We start from the raw sequence: 13,488 nt of genomic DNA, 5'->3' as shown, positions 1-13,488 counted from the left end.
CCAGAAATTCCAAAATTACAGGGGAAAAAGAATGAAAAAAAAAATAACTGCATGACAATGGACACTAAGTTCATAAAGAACTTCTTTTTAAAATGAAATATCATGGAAGAAAATACCATGAAAAGAATAATCCTATAAGAATTGTTTTTAAGGAAAGTAAATTTAAGCCTTGGGTCTTCATGAAGATACTATGATTTATATAGAAAACTATAAATACACAAGACTCCGGGGGGAAAAAGTCATAATACATAATATTTAACATTCTGTAGGACTAAAAATCTTTTGAGGGGAGTGGGAAAAGGACAGCCAAGTGAATAAGAATACAGAAACTATGAAAAATTCCTGGGTCAAAAGGATGCTCCAAGTGGAACCACACTTTGTGGGGGGAAAAAAACAAGAAGCTTTAGACATATTTTTTAAAGGAAAGGAAAAAGTACTGAATAAATGCAGTTCTATCAGAAAAGGAAATCTTAAATTAAGGGGAAAAGATCTGAATAGTGTAAACGAGTCTGGCTCAGAAAGGAAACTGAACAACATATCCAAGATCTGTCCATAAAAGTAATGCCAGTACATCTTTAATATTAAAGAAATAGGCTATAAAAGAAGTTCAGTCTCAGAACTGGTTTTTAAAAGCTCATTTGTGCTCCTTTGTAGGTGTGTGGTAAAGTTCCATAGGTTTGTTCACTTTCCAGTATTTCTCAGTCACCAATTCAAAAGAAAAAGAGCCATTTAATACAGTGAACTGGCCACTGGCTGTTGCCATATAAATGGTATAGTGCTTCTCACTGGCTGTATCAAGGTTCAACTGGTTTGATTCACCTTTGCTTTGAAGTGCTTCTAAAGCTAACCTTACAGCCAGATACTTGGATAAGTGACCAACAGCGGCGTTATCTGAAGTCTTTATGTATCTTGTCTGTATACTCTCATCTTTGTCCATAAGTGCAGGGTGAGGCCTGAATACTAATTCAGTTTCACTAGCACCATCCACTACTGGATCAATTGCCACTGCTGCATTGTTATTATCAATATCAAGCTCAGAATCATCAGATATTTTGGTCTGTTGTTACTAGGGCCTGCTTCCGGATTGCTGTGTATGGAGGCATTACTACAGTGTGAACTGTCACCATTATCTTCTGCTCCACGACTATTTTCCATCTGTTGTTTCTTGCCTCGCTGCAGTCTGTTCATGGCCTGTATCATCAGTCCTTCCTCAATGCTGTGACTAAGTGCTTGCTGATTATCGTGCTTGTTGATACTGGCTAATACTCTCTCTTGATGAGCTTCATACTCATCATGACGTGGATAAATTTTGCTGATGAGTGTATCAAAGTTTGGGTCTGGCTTTAGTGATTTTTTGGAAACTAGTTTTTTCTGACAGGTAGGACATTCTTTGTTGCCACTTCTAAGGGCTGTGATGATGCAGTCTGCACAAAAACGAGGCAAACACTCCTTTGTAGTCATTCATAGTGTTCTTCAATGTATCCAAACAAATTGGGCACATTAATTCACTGTGTAGACTTCGGTGTTAAACCACAATTTCTAAGACATCTGTTATTGCCTCCTGAGGTGTTCGTTGTAATTCATATAAGCTGAGTTCCCATGTTTTGATTAATGGTTGAGCTCCGTTTGTCTGCACAGCCTGAGACATTGTGGCTCCTGATGCAGCCAGAGGCTACGCTGGCCGCTGTCGGAGCAAGACTTCGGTACCAGCCACCAGGGCCGCCAGCGCTGCATGATATGGTGAGCCTCGGCTTCCACAATGGAGCTCAGTAAATTCAACATGGGCAGCTCAATATTCATGAGAGACTGAGGGGAAGCCCGCTTGTCCGGCGCTGCTGGGAGGTCAGGAAGGAGCGAGTGAGCAAGGGGCGGAGGTGGGGGACGAGCATGCGCATGGCGAGGGGAGGCCGGTGGCATGAGGGGCAGAATTGAACTTTTAAAAATATGGTTTAAATGACTTTAGGGACCCTTCTTTGATAACTCCTTTAAATTTGAGGTTTTACTAAGGTAAATGTATATATTATCTATTCTAACTGTTACAAATTACCACAAAATCAGTATCTTAAAACAGCACAGATATATTTTCTTAAAGTTCAGTAGGTCAGAAATATGACATGAGTCTCATCTGAGCTAAAATAAAAGTATTGTCAGGACCGTTTTCCTTTTTGGAGGCTCTGGTGGCATGGGTAGAAGGATGAATCCATTTTCTTGCTTATCATTTGTTGGCAGAATTCAATTATTTGCAGTTGAAGGATCAAGGTCCCCCTTCCTTGCTGTCAGCTGAGTGACATTTCTAGTTTCTAGAGGCTGTCCACATTTCTTGGCTCATGGCCCCTTGTTTTCAGAGCCAGCAATAGTAGGTCAAGTCTCTGTCCCATTTTGAATCTTTCCTGTTACTTCGTCCATCATTCATCTCTCTGACCTACCCCTCTGTCTTCAACTTCTACTTTTAAATGTCCGTTTGATTACATTGGGCTCACTCAGATAATCTCCCTATTTTAGGATCTGTAACCTTAATTCCATCTGCAAATTCTCATTTGCCATTTAACTTAACATAAGCAGGCATAAAACCAGGGATTAGGGCTTGGAAATCTTTAGGGTGCCATTTTTCAGTCTACCACAATAAGTATTTTATCTAGGAACAGAAAAAGAATTTTAAAGTGCTTAAGGATAAAGGTACAATTCTCAGTATGTCAGTTGCGATTTCACTCCTTTCCCACTTAATGAAGATTACTGGAACTAAACTGTAATAGTTATTTTATTATGATGGTAACCTAAGTCTGTGCTAATTTGTATTTTTAAGTAAATCATTCACAAGCTGTGATGCTTTGTAATAGATTAGGTTGTAGAAAATTGCCAATATGCAATTGTTTCTGATGACAAAACCCACCAATTTCATACAGTTTAACCTAGAACTAATAAGTTAAAATGTATCTTATACTAATTACATCTCACAATTGATGGAGATATAACTATTTTACAGGTTAGAGAATTAATGTTCTAGAACGACAATTTCTTTATTTGAAAAGTTTTACTGTTTAATCGGAAAACAGCTTGACAAAAAGCATTTTCAAATCATAAGCACATGTGTTTTCCTAATTTTTATGACTTTTTTAGTCTTACCTTTTTAATCAAAAGCTCATTTTTCCCACCATATGCAGGTGTAGGAGAGATTTCTAATTGCTCGACCCAATATCTGTTCTTCCTTCATCTCTTTGTAACAGAATCTGTGAATTTATTAAGCTTAGCAATATAGCCGACTTTTCTTGCAGATACCTGTGACCATATAACTAAGTTTTGGGCATCGGCATGGACTTAGAAGTGTTGAGTGATGCTTCTGGGAAGTTTCCTACAGCTTCTCTTGGTTCCTTATGGAACATGATTATGGTGGCTAGAGGTCTAGCAGGCTTCTTGGACTTTAAAGAAATCTTGGAAACAGAAGCCATTAGTGGCAGAGCAACGAGATAGAAGATTGGGTCCTGATACTGTGAGACTGGCCTGAACTGCTATTAGTAAAAGTTTGGAAACCCTTTCACTTTCTACCTGGTAAAAATGAGTTCGAGTTTGCCTTTCAGCACTATTTCTCTAGATGCCTGCTAAGCAATATAACAATGAAATGTCAGCTGTGATACTAAGCAATATTGTTTATGTTTGAAAATGACCCCTAATTGGTAATGTATCTGGACCAGGAAGACTGTGACAAGTACTATACATGCCCATTGGAAAAGATGGGTTTTGGAATTCCTTAAACGTGTTGTTGCTTATTGCAAAGATCCCTAGAAGCTAAACTTACTGACTGCTTCAAAAGATAGTTGTTCTTACACAACATGAAGCTTCTAAACCAGGTGGTTTCTGTACCAGTCTAGATGATCTGGTTTACTTATACCTGAGCTCATGCTTGGAAAAATGTAGTAAAGACTCCTGCTGAAACAACCTCAGGCTACCATGTTTTTGTGCTCTTTCTTGTTTGTATTCTGCAAGATTAAGTAAGCCTGGTGAAAAGTTGGGTTCCATAGGCTCATTGGGTCTTATGAGCATGAGCGTCATTCCAAACCTGTAACTACTGCTGCTGTTCAGAGAGAGGAGGCATTGCTTCTGCCTATCTCTGGTCTCCTTTTACGTGAGAGAGAAATAAAGTTCTCTCCTGTTTAAATCACTTAACAGCACCACTTAATCCTAATTGATATGTATGTATTTCAGAAAACATGAAAAATGCAAAAAAATGTACAAAGTAGATTCTTGAGATTTGTAATCTTGCAAAAGAAATTGATCTAGATTATGATATAGTTCTTCTACATTAAATTGAAGAGAAAAATAAAGTCAAATTCAGAAAAAACAGAAAATCATAAGAAAGAGAAACATATTTACTACTCATTAAGTGGAAGTGGTTTATCATAATTGTCTTTATCTTCATTGTCTTCACCTTGAGTAGGCTGAGGAGGAGGCAGAAAAGAAAGGGTTGGTCTTGCTGGTCTCAGGGTGGTAGAGGTGGAAGCAAATTCATGTATAAATAGGCCTGGACTGTTCAAGCCTATGTTATTCAGTTTTTCTCTTCCACCCACTTTTATAAGATTCTTAAAAAGTAGACAAAATAAACAACATAAATCTTTTTTTGTAGACAATTCATGAGCAAAACATCAGATCTTCTGGTTCTAAAATGTTAGGTCTCATTAATTTATTTTAAATGTAAGTAGAAGATTAGATGCTCAACAAAGGAAAATTATATATAATTAATTTTTTAGGTTAATTCAACGTTAACTAATTTAAGTTTGAATGATTGGAAAGTTTTTAGTTTTTTGAGATTCTTTTCCGAAAGTGCCCTCATTTGAAATTATTTCTAAAGTTTTGTTTTATTTCTTCTGAGCCTCTATTATAATATCTTTATACACTTTGTCTTATATCCTCATATTTTCTCAGCCAATCATTCCAAAATGATATATTTGAAACCCATTATTAGTATTCCTGCTTGATTTTACAATTATTGCCATTATTAATTTCAGCAATGTAAAATTTAGCATAAGAAATTGACAACTAATCAAGATGAAATGTTTCAGATTCTGGCACATTGAAAACCTTGAGTATATATTCATTTGGATATTACAGATTTAAAGTGAGCAACTTTCATTAATATCTGGTAATACCTTTTCTTATATTCCAGGTATTGGAGTTGACATCCATAACACAGGGTGATCTAGCCGAGCATCAAAAAACATAAGACAATTTAATTTACACACACAGAGTTTTACTGTGTTCACCAGGTAGCTAATCGGGTTTGTTGTGTGACAAAGAGTTGGCAGTTGAAACTTTTTTTATGTATTAACATGCATCTTAAAATGTTATCTATTGTCAGAACTATTTCAAAACCATACCAAATATAATGGGAACCAGGCAGAACAACTAGTTTTACCTATCTATATTCAATGCAACTTGGGTCAGAAAGGTAATGGAGGCCAGAATTTTTTTTTTTTTTTTTTTTTTTTTTGAGACGGAGTTTCGCTCGTTACCCAGGCTGGAGTGCAATGGCGCGATCTCGGCTCACCGCAACCTCCGCCTCCTGGGTTCAGGCAATTCTCCTGCCTCAGCCTCCTGAGTAGCTGGGATTACAGGCACGCGCCACCATGCCCAGCTAATTTTTTGTATTTTTAGTAGAGATGGGGTTTCACCATGTTGACCGGGATGGTCTCGATCTCTTGACCTCGTGATCCACCCACCTCAGCCTCCCAAAGTGCTGAGATTACAGGCGTGAGCCACCGCCAGAAAAATTTTTTTAATGATGCTTGCCTAATGCCTTAAATGTCACTAAAACCCTTATTGTGAGAAATTAAAGGCTTCATTTGTCTTTTAAGAATTCAAATATGTGCAACATGGGGTGAGTCTTAAAGGACTTAGAAAGTTTGAAACATTAAAGAGGTGTTTATTGCAACATAGTAAAGCTAAATTCCAACCCATGGCCTCCTTTTTCATTTTCATGTCCCTACTAGCACTACTGAGAAGCACAGCTGGCCCTACATAGGAAGGAAAAAAAAAAAGATGTGACTTAGATGTGATGAAAATTTTTTAAGGGTGTCTCCATCTTGATCTGTGTTGGATATCACTCATATATCTTTTATATCCATGCTTTGCCCTGCTCTGTGTTCCAGAGACTGACTTATATGAATCATATAAAAGTACCCCCATGTCCTCTGGCTTTGGATTGGTTTTGATTAATGGAAAGTGCTGGTAGGAGATCAGAAGGAGTGGAAGAATGAGGATAGCAGATATACTCCCTTGGTCTTCTCCCTGCAGACTTCCTGGATTGGCTGTGTCCTTTGACTAAAGGTCATAGCTTCTATCAGGTTGCTGTCCCCACACAAATCCTATTCTTCATTTTATTTCCATTAACCATTTCTTCCCCTTGCCCATTCAGTTTTAAGGAAGTAACCTACTCTTTCACTCCCACCCCCATGTTACTAACCCCAGATTCTTGTATTATGTGGTTTTGCTGCTACACGCTTGCTACTTTGTAAATAGCCCATTTATTAAGCTCCCTTCAAATTATTTAATTTGAGTTAATCAGTTGCTTTCTGCTAGCACTCTGATATATTGTTCTCTGATAGTCTCTGACATTCTGTCATGAGAGATTTATTCTTTTGGCTTTCACTTTACCACCAGAATAATACTGTTAGAAACTTCAAATAAATTATCAACCATTTACATATCCATATAAAACCTATTTTTTTCTGATTTAACAACTCATCATGTCTGATGTCATTCAAAGAAGAGCTATAAAATAATTTATCAACAGTCTGTTGACAGAGCATATATATTCACTTTTATATTTTGTTGTTGGAGACAGTGTAGTGTAGTAGTTAAAAGTCATCATCTGGATTTTAATCCTGGTTCTATTGCTTATTACTCATGTAACTTTGGATAATTATCTTACCATCCTGAATTTTAGTTGCATTATCTGGGAAATGAGAGTAATAACAATACTTATCTACTGGGGCTTCTATGATGGCTAAATAACTTATTCATTAACATAGTGCCTGGTAATTTCAATACATGATAACTATTATTAACACTTAGCATATTTATAGCATATTAATTCATCTAGGAATCCATTCTTATATCCATCCATTCAATAAATCTTCAGTTCTTATTATGTATTGGGCACCATATTTTGCCTTTATGCCTGACATAAAATGTTGAAGAAAACTACAAAAGATTCATATCTCCATGTAACATAAGATTTAGATCTAGAGGCAAAACTACATGGAGAAAATAAATGTAATCACAAATTACAGTCACAAATAAATGTAAAACTGGGGTAAACACTATGCAGGAAAAATGGAGTATAATATCATATTATCAAATCATAGGGACCGTCTATCTCTGAAGGAAGAGTAGAAGCCAAATAAACAGGGAAGAGAGATCCAAACAGAGAGCAAAGCAAGTGCAAATACCATAAGGGAAAAAGAAAAGATCTGAGTAACTAAGAAAAACCCACTAGCTATAGAGAAGAGAAAAATCAAGGTAGAAATGTAGGTAAGGGGTTAAAAAGTATAGGGCCTTTCATACAATGTTAATATTTTTGTTTTCATCTTGATAGGAATAGAAAGCTGCTGAAGGTTTTAAATATGTTTGTGTGAGTGTTTCCCTAACTATATTTTGGGGGAAAAAAAAGCATTCTAATAAACTGCATTGTGGGGATGTAAGATGGATGTAGATAGACCAATTAGAAGGATATTGTAGTATTTCAGAAAAGAGACAGTGGTGACTTGGATTAGAGTGTTGGTAGTGGAGACTGAAAAAAATGGATGAATTCAAAAGGCAAAAATAACTGAACTTGGTGGTGGATTTGATACAGAGTAAACGTTTCAAGGATTACCCCAAGTTTCCTGATTTGTAGAACGGGATGGATGGTTGCATATTCAAAGTTGGAGCACACTAAATAAGAACCAAGTTGGCAGTAGAGATGTCACATCCAAGCATTCTTGTTTGGATATGTTTTGTGTTAATTAATTTGAAAAAATAAAGGAAAGATGTCAAGTTTCAAACATTCAATAGTTACTAGAGATTTACTGACAATCCATATTTTGTATGGGGATAGATAATGATCTTTATGGATTTCTTCCAAATCTTTGGTTTAATCTTGGTTTCATCACTAACTGAATATGTGTTCTGTTGCAAGACATTTATCTTTCTTGAGCTTTAGGTCTCTCAACTGCAAAATAAGAGGTTGAATTAGATGATCTACAAAAATAAAGTTCCAGCACTCTCTAAAATGCTTTGATTTTTATAAAAGTTAATAAGCAAGCCAGGGACAAAAGTCATGTGTGATAGCTTTATACTCTAATCATACAATTCTTCTTCATTTTATTCTCTAAGTGTATTATACTTCCTCTTTATATTCTAATCATACAATTCTACTTCCTCTTATTCTCTAAAAGTTAATTGCTATTAAATACTTCAAATTAAGAACAAAGTATAATAGCAACTGGAGTATGATAACCAGACATATTAAAACAAATAACTTTATTAATATAAATAAAATAGGTAGCAATTGTAGATCAAACTTTGGGAGACTAAAGTTGTCTGCCTTGTGTGTTGCTTTTTATTAGCAGCAATAATTCTACTCAACTAATTATTCCAAATTTCCATTTCACTTTTCTTATTTCAGATATGGTCATAACTATTATTATTAGTGTTACTATATCCATAGTTTTATTTATTATTTCCAAAACTGACTTGAGGAAACTAATAATAAAAAGTATCTTGGTGCAATATAATTTTTTCAATGAAAGAAAATACGTGTAGTAATATGGAGGAAAGGGTAGCACAAATTTCAAACAGTTCCCTAAGTGAATATAATTACTATGAGTAACATTAAGCTTCAGTGAATTTCTTGAAAAACACAACAGAGAATAATGTGAGCAGTTAGATAATATTGTCTCATCAAAGGAAACATGTCTGCATTCTAGGAACAAATTTTCTCTCTTGAACTAAATTTTAAAGGGAATGATTTGCATAGCTTCTTAGACTGGGTTCACTGAAAAACACCATAGTACTTTTCTGTATTTCTAGCAAATAAATACGTCCAAACATTAGAAAACAGTGAAGCTACGGCGGGTGATGAAAAGCAACAGAATAGGTGTTATTGGGTGCCCACTAGCTGTGCTGTACTATGTGTTTTAAGTTTATCATCATATTTTATCTTCACCAATTTCCTATGAGATAGATATTGTTTCCAATTTAAATATGGGAGTCCTGAGGCTTGCAGATATTAAGTGTCCATAGCCAGCATTACAGGTATTTACATTCTTTGGTGTGTTAAGTGTCAGATTTGAAAGTGTTGATTCATATTGATTCCTAGAGATTACTGTTCATGGTGCTAGTTTCATGCTTCTTGCAGGTCTTAGACTATACTGCCTCAATGCCACACTTGTGACATAGGAATATGGGAGAGATGTTGGTACTAGGTTCCACCTTTTCTAGTTGTGCATTTGTAGGGGCCAAGGGAAAACTTCCCCTTTGCCCTCTAAAAGTTTACTGAAAAATCATGTGACAAAAGGTAGATTAACAGGAATAATTTCATACAAACATTAGCATGCACAGAGGCAAATCACAGAGTGATTACCAAATATCCCCATGAGTTATAGAGGCACATATACCCTATTTCTTGGGGGAAGGGAAATGGGAATGGGGTGTGGATGATTTTAGGGTATAGTAAATGATTTGGGGGACAATTTAATTGGCTTGAAGCCTGGGATAAAGTCTGTTGAACCTGCAGAACACACAATGATTTGTCATAAAAGTCTTCCTGAGTGTGTTGACAGACTTTAGTCTTTCTTCCTGTGATACGAGTTCAGTTAATAAACACTCAGAGAAGAACCAGAGATTATTTTTTTCTTTTATGGAAGGTATAGACATTAGGCAGATAAAGGAACTTCTGAGAGCAATGCCATCTTGTGCTTTGAGAGGGACTGAGTATTGGGGGATGGAGGGAAGGTCAGAAAGATCCTGAGACTTTTTCTTCAGTTCAGCATGTCAAAGTACTATATTTTGATGTAACGGTTACCAAACCTCAACACATCCAACCCATGTGAGTTGCTGTGATCTCCTGAGGATGTGGCCACCATTTTGTACATAGGTTCCATGGATACCTACTGAACCTCCATTCTGATTCTAGTCTCTGGAAATTTTTCTTCTTCTCTTCTATTTGAACTTATGTGTCACTTTTCTCTTTCATCTGTCACTTAGGGACAAGGAGATTATTTTTTTCTTGTGTTTAGGCTTTACAAAAGATTCTGTCTCCTATGTTGCAAAAAAAAATCTGGTCTCCTGATTGAAATGGAGTGGAAGAAAGCCCAAAAAGTATATTTGTCTCAAGAAATATCCTACAATACTAGCAAATAGCTAGTGAAAATCCAGAAAGAAAACTTAGACATATCTTTTAAAAAAACGTATGTATATTATACCAGTATTGCACAGAGCTTCAATGTATGGCCTTACAAGTTAAACAGAAATGGCTTTGAATTCTGGTTCTGCCACTTAATAGGTTTCTGACCTTGGGTAAGCTATCTACGCTTTCTGCACTTCTTCTTATCTTTTTTCCAAAATGGAAATATACAATGTTTGCATAACTTGATAATTTCTAGGATTAGAGATCAAAGACATAATGTGCTAAGGGCAGGGTCCAGTACATAGTAAATGTTTGAGCATTAGAATATTCCAAAGTAACTTTTCCAATTTAAGTGCATGAGATATAAGCCATACACAAAAGTTTTCTCAAAATGAATCAAAGAACTAAACATAAGCACTAAAATCATAAAACTGTTAGAAGAAAACATAGGAAAAAAGCTTTATGACATCTGAGTTGGCAATAATTTATTATATATGGCACCAAAAACATAGGCAACAAAAGAGAAAACAGATAGATTGGTTGAGCACCATGGCTCATGTCTGTCATCTTAGCATTTTATGAGGCTGAGGTGTAACGATCACTTGAGCCAAGGAGTTTGAGACAAGCCTGGGCAACATGATGACTCATCTCTACAAATGATTTAAAAATTAGCTGGGTGTGGTGGCATGCACCTGTGGTCCCAGCTACTCGGGAGGCTGAGGTGGGAGGATCCCTTGAGTCCAGGAACCTGAGGCTGCAATGAGCTGTGATTATGCCACTGTGACAGTCCAACCAGGGTGACAGAGCAATACTGGTCTCAAAAAAAAAAAAAAAAAGATGAATTGGGCTTTATCAAAATTCAAAATTTTGGTGCATCAAAAGAGTAAAAACATGGGACTTCTGCCAAGATGGCTGAATAGGAACAGCTCCAGAGTGCAGTTCCTAGTGAGAGAGATGCAGAAGGCAAGTGATCTCCGCATTTCCAACCAAAGTACCAGGTTGATTTCATTGGGACTGGTTGGACAGTGGTTGTAGCACAAGGAGGGAGAACTGAGGCAGGGTGGGGCACTGCCCCACATGGGGAGTGCAACTGACTGGAGGACTGGGGACTCTACCCCCTTGGCATTCTGGTTCAGACACTGCACTTCTCCCATAGCCATTGCAACCCACAGTCCAGGAGAACTCCACCAGGCCAAAAAGTGCCATGAGTTACCAACACAGGTCCGAGTGACAGCTGCGGCCAGCCCAGCATTGCGAGTTGTCAACACAAAACTAGGCAGAACTTTTCACTAGCACTGAGACTGCCTGTGGGATGGATCGACCTGCCCCCTAGAAAGAGGAAGAGGTGAAAGCAGGGAGACAGTTGATCCAGCTTGGCAGATTCCACCCCCACAAAGACCAACAAACTGAAACCCTCACGCTTGAAAGTTTTGAAGCCAGCCCATCAGTTTGAGCTAGACCTGGGATGATAGAGCTCGGTGGGGGGAAGGTCATCCACCATTGTGAAGGCAAGTCTAATCTCACCTGTGTAAACGAAAGCCAGAGGAAGCCTACACAGCAGCCAGGCTGAGTCCAAGGCAGCCCAGCAGCCCCTCTGAAGGCAGACAAGGGACAGACTGCCTCCTCAAGTGGCTCACTGACCACTGTATAATGAAAAGAAAAAGAAAAACAAAAACAACACCTCATATAGCAGAGGGGCCCGTTAGAAGGAAAATTAAAAAATAAAAAGAAGTAGCTTCAACATCAACAGAAAGGAAGTCCACTCAGAAATCCCATCTGAAATCACCAACTTCAAAGATCAAAGGTAGATAAATCCACGAAGATGGGAAGAAACCAGTGCAAAAAGGATGAAATCATCAAAGACCAGAACACCTCTCTTCCTCCAAGGGATCACAACTCCTCAACAGCAAGGGAACAAAATAGGGTGGAGGACGAGTTTGAGGAATTGACAGAAGCAGCCTTTAGAAGGTGGGTAACAACAAATTACTCTGAGCTAAATCGACATGTTCTAACCCAATGAAAAGAAACTAAAAACCTTGAAAAAAGGTTAGACAAAATACTCACTAGAAGAACCAGTGTAGAGAAGAATATATAGAACTTGATGGAGTTGAAAAACACAGTACAAGAACTTTACGAAGCATACACAATTTTCAACAGCCAAATCGATGAAGCAGAAGAAAGGATATCAGAGAATGAAGATCAGTTCAATGAAATAAAATGAGAAGGCAAAATTAGATAAGAAAGAGTGAAAAGAAATAAACAAAGCCTCCAAGAAATATGGGATTATGTGAAAAGACCTAACCTACACTTGATCGGTGTACCTGAATATGACAGGGAGAATAAATCCAAGCTGGAAAACATTCTTCAGAATATTATCCAGGAGAACTTCCCCAACCTAGGCCAACATTCAAATCCAGGAAATGCAGAGAATACCACAAAGATACTCCTCAAGAAGAGCAATCCCAAGGGACATAATTGTAAGATTCACAAGGGTTGAAATGAAGGAAAAAATGCTAAGGACAGCCGGACCGAAGGTTGGGTCACCCACAAAGGGAAGCCCATCAGACTCACAATGAATCTCTCAGCAGAAACCCAACAAGCCAGAAGAGAGTGGGGGCCAATATCCAGTAACCTTAAAGAAAAGAACTTGCAACCCACAATTTCATATCCAGCCAAACTAAGCTTCATAAGTGAAGGAGAAATAATATCCTTTACAGACAAGCAATTCCTAAGAGATTTTGTCACCACCAGACCTGCCTTACAAGAGTTCCTGAAGGAAGGACTAAACATGGAAAGGAATAACCAGTACTAGCCACTGCAAAAATGTATCAAATGGTAAAGACCAATGATGCAATGAAAAAACTGCATCAACTAACGGGCAAAACAACTAGCTAGTAACAAAATGGCAGGATCAAAATCACACATAACAATATTAGCATTAAATGTAAATGACCTAAATGCCCCAATCAAAAGACACAGACTGGCAAACTGGATAAAAAGTCAAGACCCATCAGTGTGCTGTATTCAGGAGACCCATCACATGTACAAAGACACACATACAGTCAAATTAAAGGGATGGAAGATTTACCAAGCAAATGGAGAGCAAA

At 37.4% G+C, this 13,488-nt stretch overlaps 1 pseudogene; it reads right to left on the bottom strand.

Moving 5' to 3' along the window:
* Positions 1 to 634: 634 nt before the first annotated feature.
* On the bottom strand, positions 635 to 1,648 carry LOC105725740 (E3 ubiquitin-protein ligase RING2-like; annotated as a pseudogene).
* Between the last annotated feature and the right edge of the window lie 11,840 nt (positions 1,649 to 13,488).

This window comes from Aotus nancymaae, unplaced genomic scaffold, assembly GCF_030222135.1.
Source record: "Aotus nancymaae isolate 86718 unplaced genomic scaffold, 86718_ANA_hifiasm-v0.15.2.pri h1tg000004l, whole genome shotgun sequence".
Taxonomy (NCBI): domain Eukaryota; kingdom Metazoa; phylum Chordata; class Mammalia; order Primates; family Aotidae; genus Aotus; species Aotus nancymaae.
The sequence above is the reverse complement of the archived record's forward strand: the minus strand, read 5'-3'. Positions and strand labels throughout refer to the sequence as shown.